The sequence below is a fragment of the Anopheles coluzzii genome, chromosome 2 (genome assembly GCF_943734685.1).
Source record: "Anopheles coluzzii chromosome 2, AcolN3, whole genome shotgun sequence".
NCBI classification, from domain to species: domain Eukaryota; kingdom Metazoa; phylum Arthropoda; class Insecta; order Diptera; family Culicidae; genus Anopheles; species Anopheles coluzzii.
This window is the reverse complement of record NC_064670.1, coordinates 78,106,495-78,130,098: the sequence shown is the minus strand read 5'-3', so window position 1 is coordinate 78,130,098 and position 23,604 is coordinate 78,106,495. Positions and strand designations below refer to the sequence as shown.

General features: G+C 39.9%; 1 long non-coding RNA gene across 1 annotated transcript; it reads left to right on the top strand.

Annotated features, from left to right (window-relative positions):
• LOC125906582 (uncharacterized) lies at window positions 1–22,873 on the top strand. The gene is made up of 2 exons (XR_007451943.1): window positions 1–360; window positions 22,706–22,873. It is a non-coding gene; the product is annotated as an uncharacterized LOC125906582 (long non-coding RNA).
• Window positions 22,874–23,604: the final 731 nt, after the last annotated feature.

Here is a 23,604-nt window from a genome sequence, read left to right as displayed (position 1 = left end):
TTGCTTTTTACAATTTCACCTTGTCATACTCATACACCTTGAGCGGGGTCGTCTAGAAAATGTTTGGATCCAGTTGGCAGCACGGTCAATTGGCATCAGTTGGACATTTTGCACATTTACTATACGCAATTTGTAATTTGTTTGAAACTTTAAGTTGCATTTAATGAAACGAATGAACAGGGTACAGAAGTATAGCAAAGGCATTTTTACTGGCAAAAGTATCCCTTTGTGTGGATTGAGAAAAATACATAAGCAGTTTTTAAAATAGTTGCCGTATTCCAAATCGTGGTGCATTTTTGTGTGTGATGGATAAAGAGACGCAGTTTTCGTGAAGTTGTATGCATTAAGCAATCATAACAGGTAAATTTTCTACGAATTGTTTGGTATTATAATAAATAACGCGTCAGTTATTCAATGCCAACATACTAGATGTTGGATCATAGCTTGTTCAATTAAAATAACTAACAGACGAGAGTGGAATTCTGAAATGTGTTTTGTATTACAGCATATTACACTAAATCCGAGATATGCGGTTGATGAAATTCGGCAGTGCTTTAAACACAATTTCGAATGGAAATTAACACGTTCAGCCCGGCGCTGATTTTCATCAACTTTCCGTTCCGCCGGAATCTAGAACGCTAGCAGTTGACTGTAAACCGAATGTGCAAAATTGAGTTTTTTTTTTAGCTAAACTTAAAACTGTGCTCTGTTCACCAATACTGTTATGTGTGGGATGATGTTTTTATCAACCAAAATTATTCTCACAACATTATTTTATTTGCCCACTGCTGCTGTTCAAGCGAGTAGAGTACAGTTGTTTTCAATGTACAGTCAGTCCAAAGAGTATTCGTCTAGCTGCCCGCTGCGCAAAGCGACGGAAGGCGTTATGGCGTTCTGAGAATTTTATCATGCCCTCTTTTTCTCTCCAACGGCAAATTTGTCGAGCAGCTCGTCGAGCTACCCGTCCCTGTCTCCGCCTCATACCCCTCGCCTGAGCGCGCTGCCGAAGGTTTGGATGTGTTGGTGCGTCAGACGGCCAATCGCTGTCAGCCGTCGTCCGTGCTCTTTCCCTCCCTAGTGCTATCTCTTTCTCGCGTGTGGACAATGCTCATGAGTTGCTGTGGCGCTTAAAAAACCGTTTATACACATTGCGGCGATGAAGTTGCATTTTTACAAATCAAACCAAAAAAGCGCAATGAGTTCAAACACTGCAATATAAAAATGACTAAGCAAGCGCTGGTTTACGCTGGAGGGTTTGCTGTGCAACGCGCTGAACCCTAATTCGCATTGACACGTTCAGCCCGGCGCTGATTTTCATCAACTTTCCGTTCCACCAGCATCTAGAACGCAGGCCGGAAAGTTCACTGGCAGTTCCTGAGGCCTGCCATCGATCTGAACGTGTTAAGTACTAAGCATAACTTTGTTACACAAAGCTTTTGCTTTCGTATGTTGTAGATTACACAGATATGCTGTGCCGTCTGCGCAAAGGTATAAGCGTGCGTGTGTGTGCAACACTTTCGCCAAATGTGGTCAAAGAAAGGAAGGTGTTCATGAAAGGCGGAAAGACCAATGGAGGCCCCTGTCAATGGTAACTGATGACCGGGAGCAGGGGGTATTGGCACACAGCTGTTGGAAGATTGAACGGTATACTTAAATTGCCGGCGGATGGGGGGGAGGGGGGTGGCCATGGGACCCCTACGATCATCGGTCACAGTCCCTAAAATTGTAGTAGCCATGGGGGAAGGGGAGGTGCAAATGGTTCTCCAGCCACGGAGCCCCAACGACCATCTTTCCGGGGGGGCCCTTATCGCTAATACTCTGTCCAATTGTAGACATACGGCATACTACAGACTAGAGATCTTCGGTGACCGCTTAGTCCGCCTACCGTTAGGTCCACCGCTGGTTCATGACGGTGTTTTTTTTTTTACTGTGGATGTGCATCCTTCCCCCTGCCTGCTGCGTATGCACCGGGCAGGAAACAGTATGGCAGTATGCAAGTTGCACACTGGATAGGAGCGGGCCAGCGGCACCGCCATCATTCCGCACATCTGCATGCCCGTCGTGGGTTCTAATCGCGTATGAACCGGCAGTCGTAGCAAGGGATTAGCCACCGGCTCCGGCTACGTGGTACTCAAGTCCTGAAAAGGCCGACATGATCGCGTTGGCTATTACGCCAATAATAATAATAAAAAGAACTTAGCGTAGCAGTCCACACCCGGGTAAGAGTTTATCTTGACTTTGTTGCTGCCGGGCTACCGCTGTGACGAGACAAATACACGGAATGCACTCGACCAAAACATGAACCTACCGATCCGAACCCATTCCAAGGCATTGCCGGTCAATCGGCGTCATGATAACTACTCCAAACCAACAAGCCACTAGATTCTGGACGGACAGGTGCAGCACCATACGCGCACCGTAATAAACAAATTAAGAATCCTCTTTTGTATGGATTCAATTCAAAATGTTGTTTCCAGCAGAGCCGATCGCAAAGATGCCAATGCCAATGGTTGTGTTGTCTCTCAGGTAGCGAGATCGAAAATGCATGGACGTTGTAGCCGCAGCGGAAGAAAATGTACGCATCAGAATCAAATAGTTTTGGGGTTTCTAAACGCACGCACACACACAAACACACAAACACGCGCGCGCAAACTCACACACAAACACGCGCGCGCAAACTCGCACACACACACACACACACACATGCGCGCGCGCGCACACATGCATGAACGCGCGCACGCCAGCATGCACGCATGCACACACACACGCACGTACGCGCGCCCGCGAGCATGAAAGCGCGCACGCCAGCGCGCACCCACGAAAGCGCGCTCGCGAGCACGCACCCCTGAAGTCGCGCAAGCACGCACTCCTCCCCCCCCCCCACTAGACCACCCCCCCCCCCCTCCACGCATGATCGAATACGGCTACCTTATCGGTAGAACGGTTGGTTCAGCTTTCTTGTAGCATCCTCATCCTTAGCGCCGGGCGGGGTGGGGGATCGCGACATGATAGAGTGAACGGCCACTTTCCCCGCGCTGTGTGTGTGTGTGTGTGACGAGACCCAAAAACTCGAGAAAGATTTCGGCAAATTAAAAAAAAATATAACCACTATACACTGTGCTACATGATGCATAGAAGGTCGTTGAAGCATCAAACATGTTCAAATTAAAAAATATTAGATTAGTGTTAGACGTTCTCCTACGCTTGTTTTAAATAGGCTTCTTCACCCTCAATTGGCAGGGGCATCGAATGGTCTCATCAGCAGCGGCACGAAATAAAATAATCCATCAATACACCGATAACACTTTAAATCCCAATCCAGCTTCTCCCGCATCGTCCCAAGGTCATACACTAATTAATAAATGCTAACACCCACCAATAACAATACATAACCGCAATGCACATATAAGTATCAACGCATACACCACAACACCCAATCAGCTGGCGGCGGAAGGCACGGGCTGAAGCTCAAGTAAGGCAAGCCAGGGTGAAGGAGGGAGAGGAGAGGAAGAAGCGGACGAAAAAATGGGCGCCATTATTTTTTTAAATTTTTTGACCGTTTTTTTTTGCTCCGCCGCCGCCCGAACTGTCCGAACTGTCCGAACTGCCCGAACTGCGCGACCCAGCGCAGAAATCGCTGAAGAACAGCGCGGGAGACCAGGCCAAATCTGCGCTGGCCAGCGCAGATTTTGGTGCATTTTCTGCGCTGGAAACTGCTCGAATTTGCGCAGCGGGTGAATATTTTGCAGGAAAAGGCGAATTTTGGCCGCTGTTTTTATCAACCAAAATTATTCTCACAACATTATTTTATTTGCCCACTGCTGCTGTTCAAGCGAGTAGAGTACAGTTTTCAATGTATGTTGTTTCCATAGCATAATACGATTGGCAAGTCCCAGGGAATCAGCTTCGGAATCGATTACGTCAGCGGTCGGCAAACTTTTGAGGCAAAGGGCCAACTTCAGTAAATGATCGAGTGCCGCGGGCCAGGTGAATGCGGTATTTTTATTATTGCGCTTAAATGATTACATTTTAATCTTTTACAAACAGTTCAGGTGTTATTGTTGTTTTTCTGTAATTAAATCATCAAAATACGGTTCAAAATTAATGATACCGACTTTAAAAACGAATTGTAATATTAGTCATTTGAGAATCAGCAAAACATGACCAAACATTTGATCAGTCAAAAAATAACAAAAAGGGATTAATGTCGCTTCTTAAAGACCCCTCCTCCCACGCCGCAAAAAAATATTGAATATATTCCGGGTATGATACAAAAGTCTGAACGGCTGAAAAATTATCGAAGCAAACATAGATTCAGTAATTATAAAAATGCTTTATGGACAAGTCAGATGTCATACCATGTCAGATCAATTGATAACTGATTCCTTACGAAAACGCACTTTGACAATCGTTGCCCTCGTAAACAGCAACAGTGTGGAATCGTCGTTCTCATTAAAATAACAGGAGTTTTAAATATTTGTTTTTGCTTTCAAATATGATCGAAAATATCCTTAAAATAGTTCAAAGGGAAACCAACTGATATGTGTGAAATGAAGAAAAAAGAAAAAAAAAAGAAAAAAAAATATCGCGTGAAAATGTATGGAGCTTTTTCACTATATTTAAAATTTTGTATTGCATGTTTTGCGCTGGCGATAGTCTAATGCTCTCCCATCAAATGCAAGTCGCATGCAAATCTTTAGATAAATTTATTGTAACCAGGCTTTAGTATATCTCAGCAATATTAAATTTCGTGTGCGATTTCCTTCATTTCGAAAGTCTTACTATCTTGTTGAATCAATGTTAAAATTACATAACGGTTGCATCAACAAAATTGACAAATTCATGGATTTATCATGGGATTATCTTCACCCGCTCTAACAAAACGTTAATTGCACTTTAAATAGCAGTATCCCATGAGGCAACAGACAACCTCTATCAGTCACCTTACCTTGACACCTCTATCAGTCGAACTCTAACCATGATTACCAAAAAAGTGAACCAACCAACTTATAAGCGTGCGCGATCAATGAATGACACCCCGTAGCTTTTTAAATGGACTGCGTACTGAAGTCTGTCGTCGCATAAGAACATTTCTGCGTTTTGTTCACCACTATCTTGGCACTATAAGGCAACAATCAAAGCATTGAAATAAAGCCCAGGTTCTTGTTTGAGGTTCCAAAAAAGCTAAAAATGAAGACAGAGGTACAAGTGGCTACATTACTCAGTTATCTGGGCCGGAAGATCGATGCAACCCACCAAACAGTGAAATAGTATGGGAAACATAAACACACATATCAGCAAGCATAAATCGCGTCCACTGACTTCGCAAAGGCAAACAATACCGCCAAAACTCAATGCGTTCATATTTCGTTAATTTCGGTTGTTGAAACATGACACCATAGTCTGCAAACTAGTACAACATCCGTCACATGTGTTCCATCGAATTTTTCTGGACCAACATAATGCAAAAGCTCTACTCTAACAATTTTGTCGCGAGCACTTAGGATGCCTATATGCATGTCTTCGTCCATTATGGCGAATTTCTTAGTCTTATTTCTTAGACTTATTGTCTTAGGCCAAAAGTCTTAGTTTTATTTGTCCAAGGAAGCTTAAATAATTACCTTTTAAATGATGTACATGTAAAGAAAATATCTCTCCTGGTTTTTTTTCTACAGCCAGCCGAAAAAAGGCATTTTTTTCATGTAAACGTTACGGGGATATTGATCACGAGTTCGAACATACCGAACGATCCGTCATTCCATAGTACTTTAATTAAAGTTGAAAGAGTACGATGTTATAAAGTTTAATTCTATAAAATATTCAGTAAGTTGTATACGAATAGTTTCTTCCCATCTTTCAAAAACAGTCAAAACCTTTCGCGAGCCGGATTGAATGTTGCGGCGGGCCGCATTCGGTCCGCGGGCCGGACTTTGCCGGCCGCTGGATTACGCTATCGGAGTTTCGGAACCGATTCTGATTTCGGAGCCAATACCGATTCCGGAGCAATTCCAATTCCACAGCTGATTCCGATTCCGGAGCTAATTCCAATTCTGGAGCCTATATCGGAACCAATTCCGTTGCCGATTCCGGAATCGATTTTGAAAACTGATTCCGGACCTTCTATTCAGAATCGATTTCAGAAAACTTCGGAACTAGCTGAAATCGATTCCGACAGAAACTTCATTTTCCCATCACTACAAACAGAATACAGTCTTTCCCCGAGTTACGCGACACTCGAGTTACGCGAATTCGAGTTACGCGAATTTTTTATTTTTGACAGTTCAGATGTCAAATCAGTACAATTTTCTCCATCAATTGTCAAATGAAAAATAATTAGCAATATTTCAAAATTTTAATTCACTAAAAAGTCAGAAATAACTGAATTCTCCACACCAATTGAATCAAATAAGTATTAAATTACATAAATGAACTATCTTCAATCAAAAATTATGATAAATAAAGTATATTTTTGCTGTAACATGTGATATTCGACTTACGCGAAAATCCGAGTTACGCGAATGTCTCCGGAACGCATTATTCGCGTAACTCGGGGAAAGACTGTACAGTTTTGCATCTCGCAATAACTTGCATATTAATTCTAGCTAAAGTTGTCATAAATGTATTTTATAGTTTAGGACATGATTTGTTGTGCTTTTTTTACCACTTTCTCCTCTTCATCCCCTTCCATTCTCCTATTCTTGATGGTTTCATCAAGATCTAATGATGTTAATATTTTGTTAAAAATTAAACATTCAACCGATTTTGCTCAAATTTGTAGAGAAGATGCCAAAGGGTGCTACAATACACTGAGAAAAATTTCATAATGGGGAGTGATCACTAAAAATCATAATTCTGCTTAAAAAAGCTCCATCCTCTTATTTATTGTTTTTTTACCTTGAACATGTCATATCTACACTTTCTGTGGCAATGTCTCAATCTTATTCTGCTGCAACTCCACCTCCAATTTGTGTACTCATTACAAATTTTGAACTTTATTTTTTCCTGAATTAATAACCACGGCAATGCGTGGTGATTAAGAGGAGTAGAAATGTTGTGCATCAGAGCTATTGTTTTTATGCAAAAAATTTAACAATTGATTTTGTTTACATTTCCCAAACTATGTATCAAATATTAATGCTTTAATGCTGGTAGTAAAAGAGTCGCTATAGAATAATTATTATGCGCCTCAATAAGTATGTTTTTTTTTCACTTACATCCTTAACAGTTATGTTGTTGCTTAGTTTACTCGATCCTTTTCATTTTCATTTTTGGTGTTACCAAATTTTATATCGCAAGTATCAATAAAATACATTGAATGCAACCAATTGCAATTGCTAACCACCAGCCTTTCATCAAGAACCATTGCATTTATTGTTTTACATTTTTTTCGTTTTCTTTTATACTAATTTTTTCTAATAAACAGCATACTTAAAGCCAAACCCAAACACTTTTGTTGTCCGTAACACACAGTAAGAATAATTTTTCTAAACGCTTAAATGCCATTTTGCGTAATGTCCTACGCGGACATGCCGACCTATACAAGCTTTCATGAGTTATTCACTCATGATTGTCAGTTTTGCGAGTTCACTATACTGTAGGACGAGTTAGAAAAGTTGTCACTTATGGTGACGACGCGATCGTTCGATGATCGACAAGGAGTGTCCGTATTTTAGCTAGCGGCCGCTAGAGGTCTCGGACTGGACGATAAACGTTCGGACTGAACGAAAGGGATCGACCGAGCGTTTGACGGATAGCCGGTGACCGCATGGACTGCGAAATAGGGCTTTCCTTTTGATCCCGGACCTGCGTGGAAGCGGACGAATTTTTAGTTTTTTTTTTCACTCTCTCGGCTACTAAAATTTTGTGCTGTTAAAGGCAAAATAAAATAATCCTGAATTACTTAAAAAAGCCGTTTTTTGGTAAATTATTTATCTGCAGGCCGGGCGTTGTGCTAACGCGCAACAAAAGTACATTGCCAATTAAAATTTCCAGTTAAATGTTTAAAGTCTACAGAAAATATTCACAATCATTCTATAGAAAGGGAATATGTGATTTCATGGAACTTCACATGTTACAGGGTTTACCAAGTCACTTTGCGATGTGAGCTGCACAATTCATCTCACTTGAGACGTATTTCTATTCTGACGTGCTACTTCATTTGGCCCGAAATAATTTTCTATTCCGCCGCATTCATTTTCATCCATTATATGAAGCCTTTTCACAGGGGATGTTAGCTGGAGCCGTCCGCGATGTTTCCATTTTTTTCAAAAATAAATTTTTGGGCTTTTAGTGCTGATTTGTGATACAAGTATGTTGTTAAACAAAGAATAGAAGTTTATCTTTGCTCCGCTGTAGCATTATAGCCGAAAAATGGATTATTCGTTGAGATATTAGCAGTTGAACCTGCTCAGTCAAATCTGCTAATAACTCAAAGAATAACCCATTTTTCGGCTATAATGCTACAGCGGAGCAAAGATAAACTTCTATTCTTTGTTAAACAACATACTTGTATCACAAATCAGCACTAAAAGCCCAAAAATTTATTTTTGAAAAAAATGTAAACATCGCGGACGGCTCCTGCTAACATCCCCTGTGAAAGGGCTTCATATAATGGATGAAAATGAATGCGGCGGAATAGAAAATTATTTCGGGCCAAATGAAGTAGCACGTCAGAATAGAAATACGTCTCAAGTGAGATGAATTGTGCAGCTCACATCGCAAAGTGACTTGGTAAACCCTGTAAGAAAGCCTACATAAATAGCCAGTTCCGCTAAGCTCCAGTCACCCACGGCTCTGGAGTCGGTTATAACGCAGCACCAAAATGAGCAGCAGCAGTTATAATGAGTACCAAAACAATCGCGGGTTGAAACAATCGATTTGTTGAGATTGTTTATGTTCAAAACTCAAATACACAAATTTGAACACATTTTAACTCATTTTTTATGTTTTTTTTTTTTTTAACAAAAAGCATGTAGGTTGACTGGGCCAAATGAGCTATATTTTGTCGCGCGAGACGTTTTTCGATTGGTGCCAGAGTGCAGCCTTCGCTTGACAGGTTGCTCGGACAGGCTGCAGCCCAATCGATTTGACACATCAATTGTCAAATTCAAAGCGAACTTCCCTCTTGATTGAATTTAAAAACAATATTCTAAAAGGTTAAACCCTGTGTTATATTCACGAAAGAATCATATAAAACAATTAATTGAGCGGTTTAAACCACCCCCTTGATACAACGAACATAGTTTAAAATTAATTTGAAACCAACCAAACTAACAAAAACCGTTCATATGTCCGTTAAATAAAGAATACTCGTACTAATTCTAGACACCACTGATCCGTTAGAGAAAAATTCTTTCGAGAAACAAAAAGACTATTTCTACACGGCCGGGCAGCGTAAAACTCACTCAAACAAAACGATAACTAAAAATAATGCTAAGATAAACATTGCTGTTCCTCAAAAACAGTCCGGCTAAAACATCTTTATTTGCAAAATATTAATTTCAATGTCGTTTATTGAATATATATTGAATACTAATTAAGGCCCGGTAAAATCTACCGGATGTCCTCAAATTTCGAATCATTTTCAAACTCTACACGTCCAGTGGCAACAACCATAACTCATAGGTGTTTGAGTTCTTATTTGTTCTTACAACTGTTTTAACCTTGTAGCTTCCTTGTTGTTACATTTCTTACTGTACATTGCAAAACCGTTAAATATCGATGAGGCTACTTTTGAGCCATACTGATGTAAATCTTAAATCTTAAATGCCTCTGTAGACGCAAATGTATAATTTTTTGATTATTATTTTTTGGTTATTGGCGTGATTTTTTTGGAAAGCATAGCTAAGTAGTAACCTCTACAACGTGTTCATTGAATAACGTATTGATGTGCAGTGGATTAAAAAAAATTAGGGTGACTTCTGTTTTTTGTGCCCATAAATGTTAAGATTGAACTACAAAAATATGATATCGCACGTGGTTCGAATTCCATTTCTACTCTTTTTTTCGACTTATGTTTCATACGTTAGGTAATTAGTAATAGATGCTTAGAACAATTTCAATGTAAATTTGCTTGGTCTTTAATTTCATGAGGGTCATTTCCAAAAACGCCATCAAAATTTTATTTTATTATCCTGAAACTGGTTTTGAAGTATTCAATGGAAAGGGTATTTGTGTATGAGACAATTGTTACTGTTGTGCCAAATATCAGATTTCGACAGTGAACATATCCCCTCATATAACCATTCCAAATGTATAGTTCTAATATTCCAATCTATACTGTTATAGAAAAGAATGATTCAGCACTGTTATAGCCTTTCCAGATCAATTAACTAAATTCACATTTACTTGCAAACTACTTTATTTACTCTTGCCGCCCCACATTTGTCAAATTTTGCTTCTAATTTGACGTGTCCTTAATTATAACGTGGTTGTTCTTAATCGACAACATAGTACGGTGATAGCATCACATGGTAGATATTGCCGTCACTCTTGATAGATACAGTCAGAATCTTTTCAGCTCTCTTGACCACGTTACAGTAAGCATAGTTTCATTGTGGATCATTCTGCAGTTGATGCTGATCCGGCTGAATGCAGTGCGTACGGTTGTCTCCACTAACGCGCAGTATGTTGCAGTCATGTAGCACAATGAACCATCTCTCCCTTTAGTGCTTTGTTCCCGAAGGACATCCTGAAATAAGTAGTTCTTCCCGCCCTCGAGTAAATCGTTAACTTTCAAGCCATCAACATCCGCCGCTTTCTTGCTCGGAATTTCATCAAGGCTTCTTAGCATATGGCATATTGCGGAGTCGTAGATTTGAGGGAGTAGTAGATTTGGGGCGGTCCCATGGTACGTGGTCGTCAACTCGAACGACTCAATAAAATGCCCGTCATGGGTTCAAGCCCATGGACCGTCCCCCCGTAGCAAGGATTGACTATCCGGCTACGTGTTAATGAATGTATGTAGTATGCGAGGTGCTTAAGCACCAATAATGAGTATGGTTGGCTTTATTAATGATTGAATGAATTGGAATATCAACCATGTCACAAATAAGCTATTTTGCACAGTTTTCAAACATTTTTTTAAATATTGCCTTGAATATCTTGATTTATAATGTGAAGGGGTATGAGATGGGACACTTTATCATCAGGTGGCTAATTTGCTACTTTAATTTAAAAAAAAAAAACATTATATCCAATACCACGTGTTTTCAAATCGGTGTGTGTAAACAAAACATCTAAGTAACAATTGCCCTCATTACACGCGGGCTGGCAGTGTGGCATGGAGCAAGCTAAGAGAGCTGCGCTCACCGCTTTCGCTCTCTCGCTGAATGTTTACACTCACGTCATTGTGGCGATTTTCGATTTTATATATAGCGAGATCGGTGTAGCATATCTACTATAGTATAAACTACATTATTATTAACCACACTATCAGCTATAGACACATGGTAACAAATCACACTATTGTAACACATTTATAACATATTCAGCAAATCAGACCAGGGCAACAAACCCGAAGAGTTCAGGCCACACAGTCCATTCAAAAACATCCGAAACATGCATCATAAGCAAAAGCAATTGTCACCACAACAAAAGTAGGTCGCCGTCACCGAGAACACATAGCAACGTACAAGCGCGGTGACGAAGACACCCATTTGAAACCTTCTTGCGCAATACATTGAAACTACAGCATAAGCACGCAGCGACAAAAACACCTCACACCCTCCCTGACGCATCCCATACAAAACAAAAACAAGTAATTGTCACAAAACAACACAGCGACCTAATTTGTAAGAAATTGCACCGAACCAATATATTTTATCGATAAATAAAACCAACACCGATCACGACAGATCAGATTCGTTCGGACTGCCAAGAGAGGATGTTACACTTCCTAAAAATCTTCGAGTTTCCAGTAAGGGAAACCCCTTAGGAGTTTACATGATCGCCTGGACGATCAAATTCCGGGTTCAATGCCTGCGAACAAACGGCGTCCACAGGCCTGCCCACGCCCGAAGGCAGAGCCGATGGCATACGATTCTATCTTCACCATTAACATGAGAGGAACAGAGCTTATACCCCGAACGTACCCGAAAGGTATGCATGCTTTACTCATCAGGATCTAAAGGCAAGGACAAGGCAAAAGAGACACAGAAAAATTTCCTCACGGCTACACATGTCCTTTTGATGCGTTGTCTATGCGTCTCGCTCGGTATCACAGCAGCATACGGCAGGTAAGCAGTACAAATACTGCTACCTGATACGCACACATGTTTATCGAACACAACTATTCGGTTCGGCTCGGTAAACTTCACGAGGATGCCGGAACAAAAGGGCGCAGACTTTTTCATGATTTTGTATGACTTCGGCTGTTTTGGACCGTGCGTGTAGGCGCAGGCAATCAGTCCGCTTTGAACAGTTCACTCCACCTCGTCTCATATCAGTAAAAACTGACTCCCCGCTAACATAGTGCTCGACGGCCCCCGCGTACGTTCGATCACATTACATCGGCACCGCAACCGAAAACTGGCGCGAGGACAAGCCTCTCCTCTACCCTACAACGACGACGAGCCCTGCTGCCGAGAGGTTCGGCGTTCCGGGGGCAACAATGTTTGATAATGTATTAATTTTACAGCAAAAGTCAATTGCACGCTGTAAATATTGAAGATCGATTAGTTAAAGATTCTTTGAAAATGTGTGTGTAACGGTTATCAGCACAGAAATTCAAAAAAATACATCAATTTCATGCCAGTGACAACTTTTCACTGTCAAAATCAAAATCGTCGTATCTGCGAATCGTCGTAACTCGGGGGATGCCTGTACAGGCCGGTATGTTCACGTATGACGTTTACGCCAAATTTAAGAAGAAGAATTTTTGGAATATTGTCTTATTTTTTGATAAAAATAACCCAGCTCTTATTAACTTCACGTTTTTTACACAAGGATATTTGAAATTTGCCTTGAATTATCGGGTCTTTTGTTATGACAATGTGCTCAATTAATCGCTTTTTCAAATATCCTCCTCATAACGCAATGTCATCATTGTATTGAACTGTCATTTCTCAACAGCACGGATAAACGGACAGCCGGATAAAAGGTACCCGGACAAACGGCGCTCCACTGTACTCTCAAAAGAATTCCTGTCATGTGCCCAACTCTTGCATGGATCGAGTCCCTGATGCTCACGACTGTTTATCCTGGTATTTGAGTAAACCAATCTACTAACTGGTATCCAAATGAATGATGGCTACTATGGCAGATCTTAACTACCTACACCAGATTAACAGTTATTATGCCAGATAAGAAAAAATGAAGCTTTGGGATAAAATCGTTGTAATAGTTTTAGTACTCCTCAGATTGCATATTCTTCTCATTTTAATAAAAACGAGACATTGGGGGCCTTCACGATTCTAGTTAGTTTTTTGTATGGAGTTTGACAGTTGGAGGCTGAAATCATGTAAACACTCCATACAACACCACACAAAAAACTAGCCTGCAATTTTCAGTCTAGATTATTCTAGCCACAAAGCTAGAATTAGATTCGAGTACCTGCTCGAAAACACGGGTTTGTTTACATTTATCCCAAGGTGTATTAAAGAGATCAGGTAATGCAATATAGAATCAAAGTTTATGTAGTCCAGGTGGTCTCATAGCATTTTTTTATAACCAATTTTGAGCATCACTTTTTGACAGAACGAGTGAAAACTTTTGCTCAAACGAGCTTTCTGGAGGCTTGACGAATACTCAAAACACTCTTAAAATATTCATTCAGAAGCAGAAGCGATAAAAATCAGCCTTCTAAATTCATACACCTTGGGATAAGCCCACCTGTATATTATACTCACTTAGATAGCTGCTCGAAAACAGCTATACAATGCAAACAGCTGACACGCTGAAATTTCAGCCTACGAACTTACAACGGAAAGGCCCCCATTAATGTTATCCCGTGTGAAATCGGGTAAATTAACTAGTTCACTGGCAGGGTCTGAGGCCTGCCACCAGGCAAAACGTGTTAATTAGTTTTTCATATAAATTTTAACATAATTGAAAAAAGATTCTGTATCAATACGGTGTGTACATAATTTTATTAATTGAAACCAACAACTTAAACAAGATTATCTAAATCTCAGAGGTGTTTTCCCGAAAAACATGGTATTTGTTTTAAGCTCCCTTCCGAACATATTAACCGCGTCACACCATTGGTGTTAGCATAAGTTATCATATTTATGTCCGTTTTTAGGATACAATTGTGGTGAAAATGTGCAATCCATTCTTTGAAGGTGACTCCTGAGGGTGTCAAAATGTCATTGTTTATTTGTTTGTGATATTTTAATCGCTTTACAACTTTGTGCTTTGCTGCTATTCATCCGTTGTGTTGATCGGCATCCTATATTTCTCATGTTTATGCATATGTATGTTGTGTCACATTGCGTACGTGGACTGCCACTGAACCTTCTGAACGCCTAGAACCAGCGGGTGATGCTAGTCGGTATCGCGAAAAAAATATTGAAAAAAATTTTTTTTTTTGCACAAGAACCGTGGTCGGTTAAGGCCTCCCCGTAACACTGGTGGGCTTGGGTTTTAGTGACTTACTGATTACACATACAGTGCTGGGTAATCAAAATCGGACCCTTTTAATTTCTGATACTTTTTCTACCATGAACGATTTCATCATTTTCTCCCTATGTTTTTTACCTAAGTTTCTCTACTTGTGTTTTCTATCAGTCGAGAACTGTTTAAACAACCTTTTATTTTATACGACTGGAATGAACACGTGCTCACTCGAAACGCTGCGATACCAGGATGGCAGTCAACATGCAAATGATTCACTAATGATCAGTGCTCTAACCGTAGAACGCTCATCAGGCTAATCGTATACCGATAATCGTATAATTTCTACAGATATTCAACCGTTAAGTAATTTTAGGTTCGTCTTCTGTATGGTTCGTTGTTCATTTACAGTCCGAACTCACTGGTTAAACTTCGATTCCCTGCATACTATAGACTATGTGTTTTTTAGTTGGCACGTTTTTTCACCCAAAAAACTTCTGAAATTTTCCTAGGCAAGAGTGAATGAGAGCCATGAGATGTTAGTGATTTTTTCAAAATCTGATTTTTCCATACAAACGCATGCGTTTTAATTGAAGTGTCTGTCAACTATGGAGCGTTCAACTATAAAGCATGCTTACTAAAAATTGTTCAACTGTTTTGATTGTATTCCGCGAAATTAAATAGTGGGAATTTTACGTGTTCCGATAGTTTTGGGATTTTTCAAACATTTTCTTAAATGGAAACGGAACTTTCTTTCTTGTTTTGGCGGACTCATTTAGAATCCAGTTGGAATTTGCAATGTGTATGTATTATTATTTATTATCTTTATGATCCTTACAGGGTTTTCCAGGAGTTCTCATAGCTGTGGGACACTTAATTGACTCCTTCTTCCGTGAAATGAACTTAATGTAATGGGAATGGGACTCTACAGCACCCTTGTTGGACAAATGCAATAGGAATTTCCAATAGGAGCTGTCCAAAAAGGGTGCCTTAGAGTCCAATTTCCATCAAATGAAGTTCACTTCCCATAAGAAAAATTCAAGCAAGTGTCCCACAACTATGAGAACCCCTGGAAAACCTGTATTCTTATCCTTATGAATATCACTATAACAAAATAAACATAGTACGCACTAGTGATGGGTAATCCTTTAGTGGAGTCATGGATCAACTCCGACTCCGGTGCGCAAAATATGACTCCGACTCCCGATGATAACCGAATTTGACTTCGGATCAGTCCGGATCAGTCCGGATCAGTCCGGATCAGTCCGGATCAGTTCGGAACAGTCCGTATCAATCCAACCAACACCGTCATCTCCCCTCCCCTCAGAGCGTTGGAGAGACGGGCGGAAGTCCCATCTCGTGAGGAGCGCTACCGCAGGCGTCGGCGAACACCCATAAGCAGTGACGATGGTCGAGTAATCCCACATTTGTTCGAGGCGCCTCGAGTAGGCATGAACGGCGCAGAAGTGATTGCAGTGATCGAGGCGGACGTGGCCTCCCGTTGACTAATGTTAGAGCTCAGAGGAAGATTCTAAGGGAGGCCGAAGTATGGCAGAAAATACGTTCCCCGCATCCTGAGCGGCAATAACGGTAGCATAATAGAAATACGGGAAATAATGATGTGCTAGATGCATTGTCGGCTGGTCTCGTAATACACTCGACAACTCGCACGACTTAACAACATGCACGTCATGGGTTAAAGCCCCAAATGGACCGTGCCGCCATACGTAGGACTGACTATCCTGCTATGTGGGGAAATCAATTAGTCACTGAAAGCCAAGCCCACAAGTGGTACAGGCAGGCCTTGACCGACAACGGTTATTGAGCCAAAGAAGAAGAAGTTGGAAGGATTTAAGGAAATAGCTACATTGTATAAGTTGGAGGGAACAGGAGAAGGAAATGATAGAACTTTTATTGGTACACAAATCAAGATAATTTTCTGAGCACCAGCAGGACAGAGAGTTGAGGATAGATTGAAGGTTGGAGCCTTGAAAATCCTTGGCTTGGTGTTGTCCATAGGTTGCAAATTATTAACTTCTTGGCAACTAGGCAACTAGCTTTTTGAAGTACAACAGTAACTTGGCTAAGGAGTCCTGGACTGGTGGAGCCGGTGGTACGGAGTCGCTAAGGCGAAGCTGGGTAAGGAGCCGGTCAGAGCCTGCTCCGAAATTGTGTTGTTTTGCCCATCACTATTGGCAACAGCAACCAAGTATTCCTCATCTATCAGCTTCTGGTACACAAGCGTTTTGCAGTTGCTCGCCGTGTACAGCTCTACCTCTAGTGTCTTACCTTTCTCAATGTCAGAGCGATGGATATTTCGCACGTAAAACGACGCTCGATAAAGTTGCTGCTCCAGCTATCGGTAAACCTCTGAAATGGGTAGTTGTGCATTCGGCCGAACGCCCGCCAGTCGCACACATACGTTGTGCAGAGGTCCTTCTTAAGGAAGGCAACGTAGACGACACGCACAGTATCATGTACTTCGTCCACCTCTTCCACGATTCCCCGGTAGTACAATCCGTCACCACTATACCGAGCAAGGCATAGTGTTCCTGGCTTGTATATGTCTGCCCGCTGCTCGCCTGCTACCTCTCTTGCTCCTACATTGCCTCGAGTTGCACTGCCTGGCTTATCTGATCGATCTGCTCCGCAAATTTCTCCACGCTGGGACAGACGTAGAGTGTCTGTTCGTCGCCAAATCGAGTGAAGTCGGATGTTTCGCCTCTTTGTGAGAAAATATTTGACTGTTAAATTTGATGTAAAAGAATAGAAAGCTGTAGAAATTTAAGAAGATGTTTCTGTTTCTGTGGATGGGCTGATAGTATTGAATCTATGTTAAAGTCAAGAGAGCAATTATTCCTTAGAAGTGAGTAACCGTGGCATTCAGTCAAAAGGTGGAAGATTGTTATGTCGGTACCGCAGAATTGCCATAGAGGAGGGCTGGATCATCCATGAGATGACTGTGGGTCAGTCTAGTGGGGCCTATTCTTACTCGAGTAAGGATCTTCTGGTCTCGATTCTTTCTGGTAGGTAAGCGTTTTGCAGTTGCTCGCCGTGTACAGCTCTACCTCTAGTGTCTTACCTTTCTCCATGTCAGAGCGATGGATATTTCGCACGTAAAACGACGCTCGATAAAGTTGCTGCTCCAGCCGTCGGTAAACCTCTGAAATGGGTAGTTGTGCATTCGGCCGAACGCCTGCCAGTCGCACACATACGTTGTGCAGAGGTCCTTCTTAAGGAAGGCAACGTAGACGACACGCACAGTATCATGTACTTCGTCCACCTCTTCCACGATTCCCCGGTAGTACAATCCGTCACCACTATACCGAGCAAGGCATGGTGTTCCTGGCTTGTATATGTCTGCCTGCTGCTCGCCTGCTACCTCTCTTGCTCCTACATTGCCTCGAGTTGCACTGCCTGGCTTATCTGATCGATCTGCTCCGCAAATTTCTCCACGCTGGGACAGACGTAGAATGTCTGTTCGTCGCCAAATCGAGTGAAGTCGGCAATGAACCCTTCCACAGATGACGTGATAGTTAGAAGGTAAGGATGATGTCGTGATTTAACTTCACCCTGAACCGTAACCGTCGACTTGTGCTCGGAGGACTCGTACTGCATCAAGATCTCCAGGTCTCTCTCTATCGCTGCACTGGGATAATTGATTCTCATCATGCGCAACAGACTGGTTGAGTGCGCCAGTCCGCTCGTTATCAACTTTAGGTTGAAGTTCGTGTAATCCGTTTCTTTTGGTTCCAGCGCATATAACATCGTCTGGCCCCAAAGCACAACGCAGCGCCCTCGCAAATCGCTGTCAATTGCTTGGGGGTTGATTCTTATATAATTGAAACTGAATGAAAACGAGATGTAAACAAACTAAATTTGAAGATGGTAATTCTTTTCAGAACGATTTTTTTTTAATATGGCGCGAGAAAAACTTTATTATAAGAATTGATTTAAAAGTAGAGCTATGTTCCACACATGCACCACAGCAATTTAACTGCGTTATAAATAATTACAGGGTCTTAAAATTAAGCGGTCACACATTTTATGTCAAACTTGCAGATTTCAGCTGAAAGTAACGCAATGAACCATCCGATTTTTGTTTTACACGGCGCATTACAGAATTTTACAAGTCACTTTCGAATGTAAACATAAAAGTTAACCGCCTACTAGATATTTTTCAACAGCTGTCAAATGGTGTATTTGCTTGCTAATGAAATTTCATTTTTACATATGATTTTCAACAAATCGCAAAGAACTGTCATACTAAATTCAGCTTGAGAAGTGTTGAAAATCATGCTGAAGAAATTAAAATTTATTATGATGGAAATGAAACGTTAGATAGATGTGAAATAACATATTGACAATAACAACAAAAATAATGGAGCATTTAATATTAATTATGAAATTATTGTACAAACCTTGTTGACATGCGGCATCAAAACCCCAAGAAAAAACGATGGCTTTATCCCGTTTAAGTGTTGAAAATCCTGTTGACGGAATTGAGAATATTGTGAGAAAATATTTGACTGTTGAATTTGATGTAAAAGAAGAGAAAGCTTTAGAAATTTAAGGAGATGTTTCTGTTTCTGTGGATGGGCTGATAGTATTGAATCTATGTTAAAGTCAAGAGAGCAATTATTCCTTAGAAGTGAGTAACCGTGGCATTCAATCAAAAGGTGGAAGATTGTTATGTCGGTACCGCAGAATTGCCATAGAGGAGGGCTGGATCATCCATGAGATGAGTGTGGGTCAGTCTAGTATGGCCCATTCTTACTCGAGTAAGGATCTTCTGGTCTTGATTCTTTTCTACAGATGGCCATGATGTCGTTGTTGTTTTCACTAGACGAAAGAAGTTGTTCTAGGTTTTAAACCATTCCTTTTCCAATGATACTCTTATTACGCCGTTAATGAATTTGATTGCATCTCTCTTAAGCAGTGAGGTGTTGAAGGAAGATGTTTTTCTTCATTGCAAATTATAGCTTACTAAACACCTAAATTTTGAGATTTTATTTTGCAAAAATAAAAAAATAGGAAAAGTGATTTTTTCGACAAATAACACAGCAAAAAAAAAATAAATAAATATTTTAAAATATTTTTAAAATATCTTAAGATTTCGAGCAGATGGTACTATTTGCAACCCTCGCAATGTTTGAAGGGAATGTTTGACAGGCTTAGCAGGCTCTGTTACTCGACGACTTCTCTATGATCTGGAATTGAAAGAAGATATGAAATTATTTAATACGGTAAATTTTCATACTTCCAGTTGGTTTTGAACTGCAGTTCATTGAATCAGTATAGCTCTGCTTAACACTTACTCTATTTCAGGGTACGTAAAACGTCCCATTATTAACCAATATTAAGAAAATCCTATTCCATTGAAAGGATGGAGTTTAATCCAAGTGTAGGAATTGACGATGATATTGTAGAAAATTTTGTAGATAATTATGTAGTTGAACAAACGATTGTTCCTGCTGCATGTATGGAAGAAAATGGAAGTGAAAATGTTATATTTTAGCTACTAAAACAAATAATTGTAAATTAAAGGCATATTCTGCAACAATTGAAAATTCAGCCAGAAATTTATTTCTTCAATGGAAGCAGCTCAGTACAAGTTCCAAGAAGAAATGAGACATACATTAACAAAGCAGGAATTGAAAATGTTAGAAGTGCAAGTGATTTTCGAAGCAATATCATCCGTGATATGCAGTGTAAAAGTATTCTTCCCTCTATTGAGTTTAAACCTGTTTCGACGAAAAAGGAACTCGATGAGCTGGAAGAAAGATTGAATGGCACAGAATATTTCAACAACATTACCCAGTGGCTGAATGAAATCAACACACGATGTGATAGAAAAAATAAAATGCACGAAGCTCGAGATATTGTGTTTGATCCCGTATTTGCAACGTGTAGTTGGCAATGTGGTCCACCAAACAACTTTAAAATACCATTAATGAAGTGTAGAAATATTTGTAATCTTTTTAAAAATATTGGAAGTACTGAATATAATCAGCCAAATACAGATGATGTGGAAGCACTTTTTAAGCTGAAACTGTGCGATATGCTTGGGGTTGCATAAGTTTAAAGGGAATAAAGAAAACTAGTTGTCAAAATCCTGTAAAATAAAAAATAGATTGTAAATATGTAAATACGGCTGTGATCGCCTATGTATTATTGATGGTTGATGGTATTGATAATCTAGTATTAAAAATGTGCTTTCTACTACTGTATAGAATTACACTGGGTGTTACAAGTAACCGTGCCGACGAACCGCGTGTCCTTTATTATGGCATGCGGAATGTAAACAAGCTAAAATGGCAGGAGATAGGTTTAGTCGTTTAGATAGGGTGACAAAGATCGATCTTCGAATTTCGAACATCTGCGTAACGCGATGGCGCAACGGCCATCGCGGGAAAAAAAGGATAAATACACTGTGCGCAGAACAAACGGTCTCTTAAAAAGTTAGCGAACGATAGACCGCGTTATTTTCCGTTTTTAAATAAAGTAAAGATTTGTACGTTAGTGAAACGGTCTTTATATCTTGTTCGCCGCCGTCGAGGAACCGACGGAGTTGTATTTGCAACACTGGGCGTGAAATTAAAGGAAAATTGTGATGTTTTGGGAATATGATGAAATAACGTGTAGGCGGTTGTACTTTCCATTTGCTAATGTGTATTGAATTGTCCGTTTGAGTTCATTTGTACATGCTATAATTCATTATGTAGTTCATCTAACCCTCGTCTATTTCCCTGTTTATATTCTAGCCTTCAAGTATTGTCTGGTCCTAATCCCGTTAGCATAATTCCGTTTAAATAATAAAAAAACACTAAAAAATATAAAAAATAGATTAAATGTTTATTATATAATCCACCAGTACGGGGTTATTTATATGCAACTGGATTTATCAATGTATTGCAATATGATTCATTGTATCTATTTTTAATGATATTACTTACACATTGATGCCATTTTTATGATAGTTTATGTGTGAAATCAGACCTCAATATAATTAGCTCGCTCTCGTTTAGTTACCGGAAGTAGAACGATCGTATGATCAGTAAGATATCAAATTTAGCATACTTCAATAAATATGCAGGGGTTAACATTATACTTTGTTTGTTTTAGAATATATATCCTTATTTTATCTCCGAACCTTCTAATCGAACCTGCTTAACTGGCTATTAATACAATGCAAATTACCTTAATTTAAAGTATGCAACATAGGAGTAAAATGATATTGATAAGAAATGGATCGTGGAATTTTCATAGCCACCATTTTGCATTTGATATCTTGTATGGAAACTCGGCAGATAGTAGATGAAAAATAAGACTCACATCCAATGAAATTCAAAATGATATTTGATGATCATGGTGTAGTAAATGCTTCACATTGTTTACGAAGCAAGTGTTCATAAATGTGAAACGAATCAGCTATCATTTCAGCCTTCTTATATTTAAAAATGCTACACTTTTTGGTTAAAACCCAAACATTCTCTGGATTGTTCCGTAATAATAATCCTTCTCTTATAAAAAATGAGCAGGTCATAACATTCATCTTTAGCCTGGAAAATACTAGATCTTGATTTTTCGTGGCTACCTCAATCTCTCGAAGCAATAGAATTTTACCTATTGCCTGATGTAAACTTCTATACCCGTTTCGAACATAATACAGGGTTTTCGAGGATTATATAGACATGTTAAGCGAGTTGTAGATTCGTTCAGGCATATAATAGACTCTTTCAGCGAGATATAGAATTGTTCGGAAGTAGGCGTTGACATGTTCGGTTATACTGTAGAGCTGTCACTTTCGTACCCCTTGGACTGCAGCTTGGATCATTCTCATCAGGAGGTAAACAAACGGTTTTCGTAAAAATATGTTTGTTTTAACTAATTTATGTATTAAACAGCTTGGGGAATGATTATTAGCTACGTTTAGGTCTTTTGAGAATGAAAAATTGAACCCTGCCTCACAGTGTGTAAACAAAACAAATGACAGCACTACAGAATCGCTGAACATGTCCACGCCTACTTCCGAACAATTCTATATCTCGCTGAAAGAGTCTATTATGTGCCTGAACGAATCTACAACTCGCTGAACATGTCTATATAATCCTCGAAAACCCTTTAATGATGACGTAAATTTTAATTTTAGGAAAAACGAAAAACTACAACATAGTCACAGTTTGAAAAAAGGGTGGAGCTGATAGAAAGGAACAAAGCTATCATACATGAAAAGGAACCTCAACTTTTTGGAATGATATTGCCAAAGATCTGAATCTCTTAGGACCCCCGACTAAAGACGGTTCTGGGTGGAAAAAGGAAAGTAGTCAACAAGTCTTCAACATTTTGGAACTATTGAGCATGTTTATTATGTATTTATATGCATTTTAATCGTTCACGATACAGGTATGGGCAGATTTTAGATCGGGGATGAAGAAAAAACTATCGCACAATAGCCGCGAGTATAGAGCAACTGGAGGAGGACCATGCACGATGCATAGTTTTTCTGCACTTGAAAGTCACGTTATTGACATCTTGCAGTTAAAAGATAGCGTTGTTGGGCTAAACACTAAAGGGTTAGGAGCACCATCTAATTCATCAGGTTCAGCACCTATCTCTGTTCGGAAAACACCGTTGGCAGAAAGGCCATCACAATCAACAACCCAACCAATTTCACTCTCATCACCATTGCCTGCGTCACCATCTCGTGCAGCACCAACTCCACAGGTTATGGAGTTAACGTCATCACCATCTCTACAGCATCTAAACCAAACGAATGACAATGAAAGAACACCACAGAGATCATCTCAGTCAGGGCAAAATAACACAAATCAACGTACAACACGACGCAAAAGAACAATAGCTGAATTGCAATTGCTAGAACATAAGCATTATGGTCGAATTAAACAGCAGCAAAATATTATTCGCCAACAACAGCTAGATTTGGATAAGGAAAGACTAGATTTAGAAAAACAAAAAACTGAATTCGAAAAATAAATAGAATTAAAAAATATGGAATTAACACAAGCAAAGCTTGATCTAAAAAGAGAA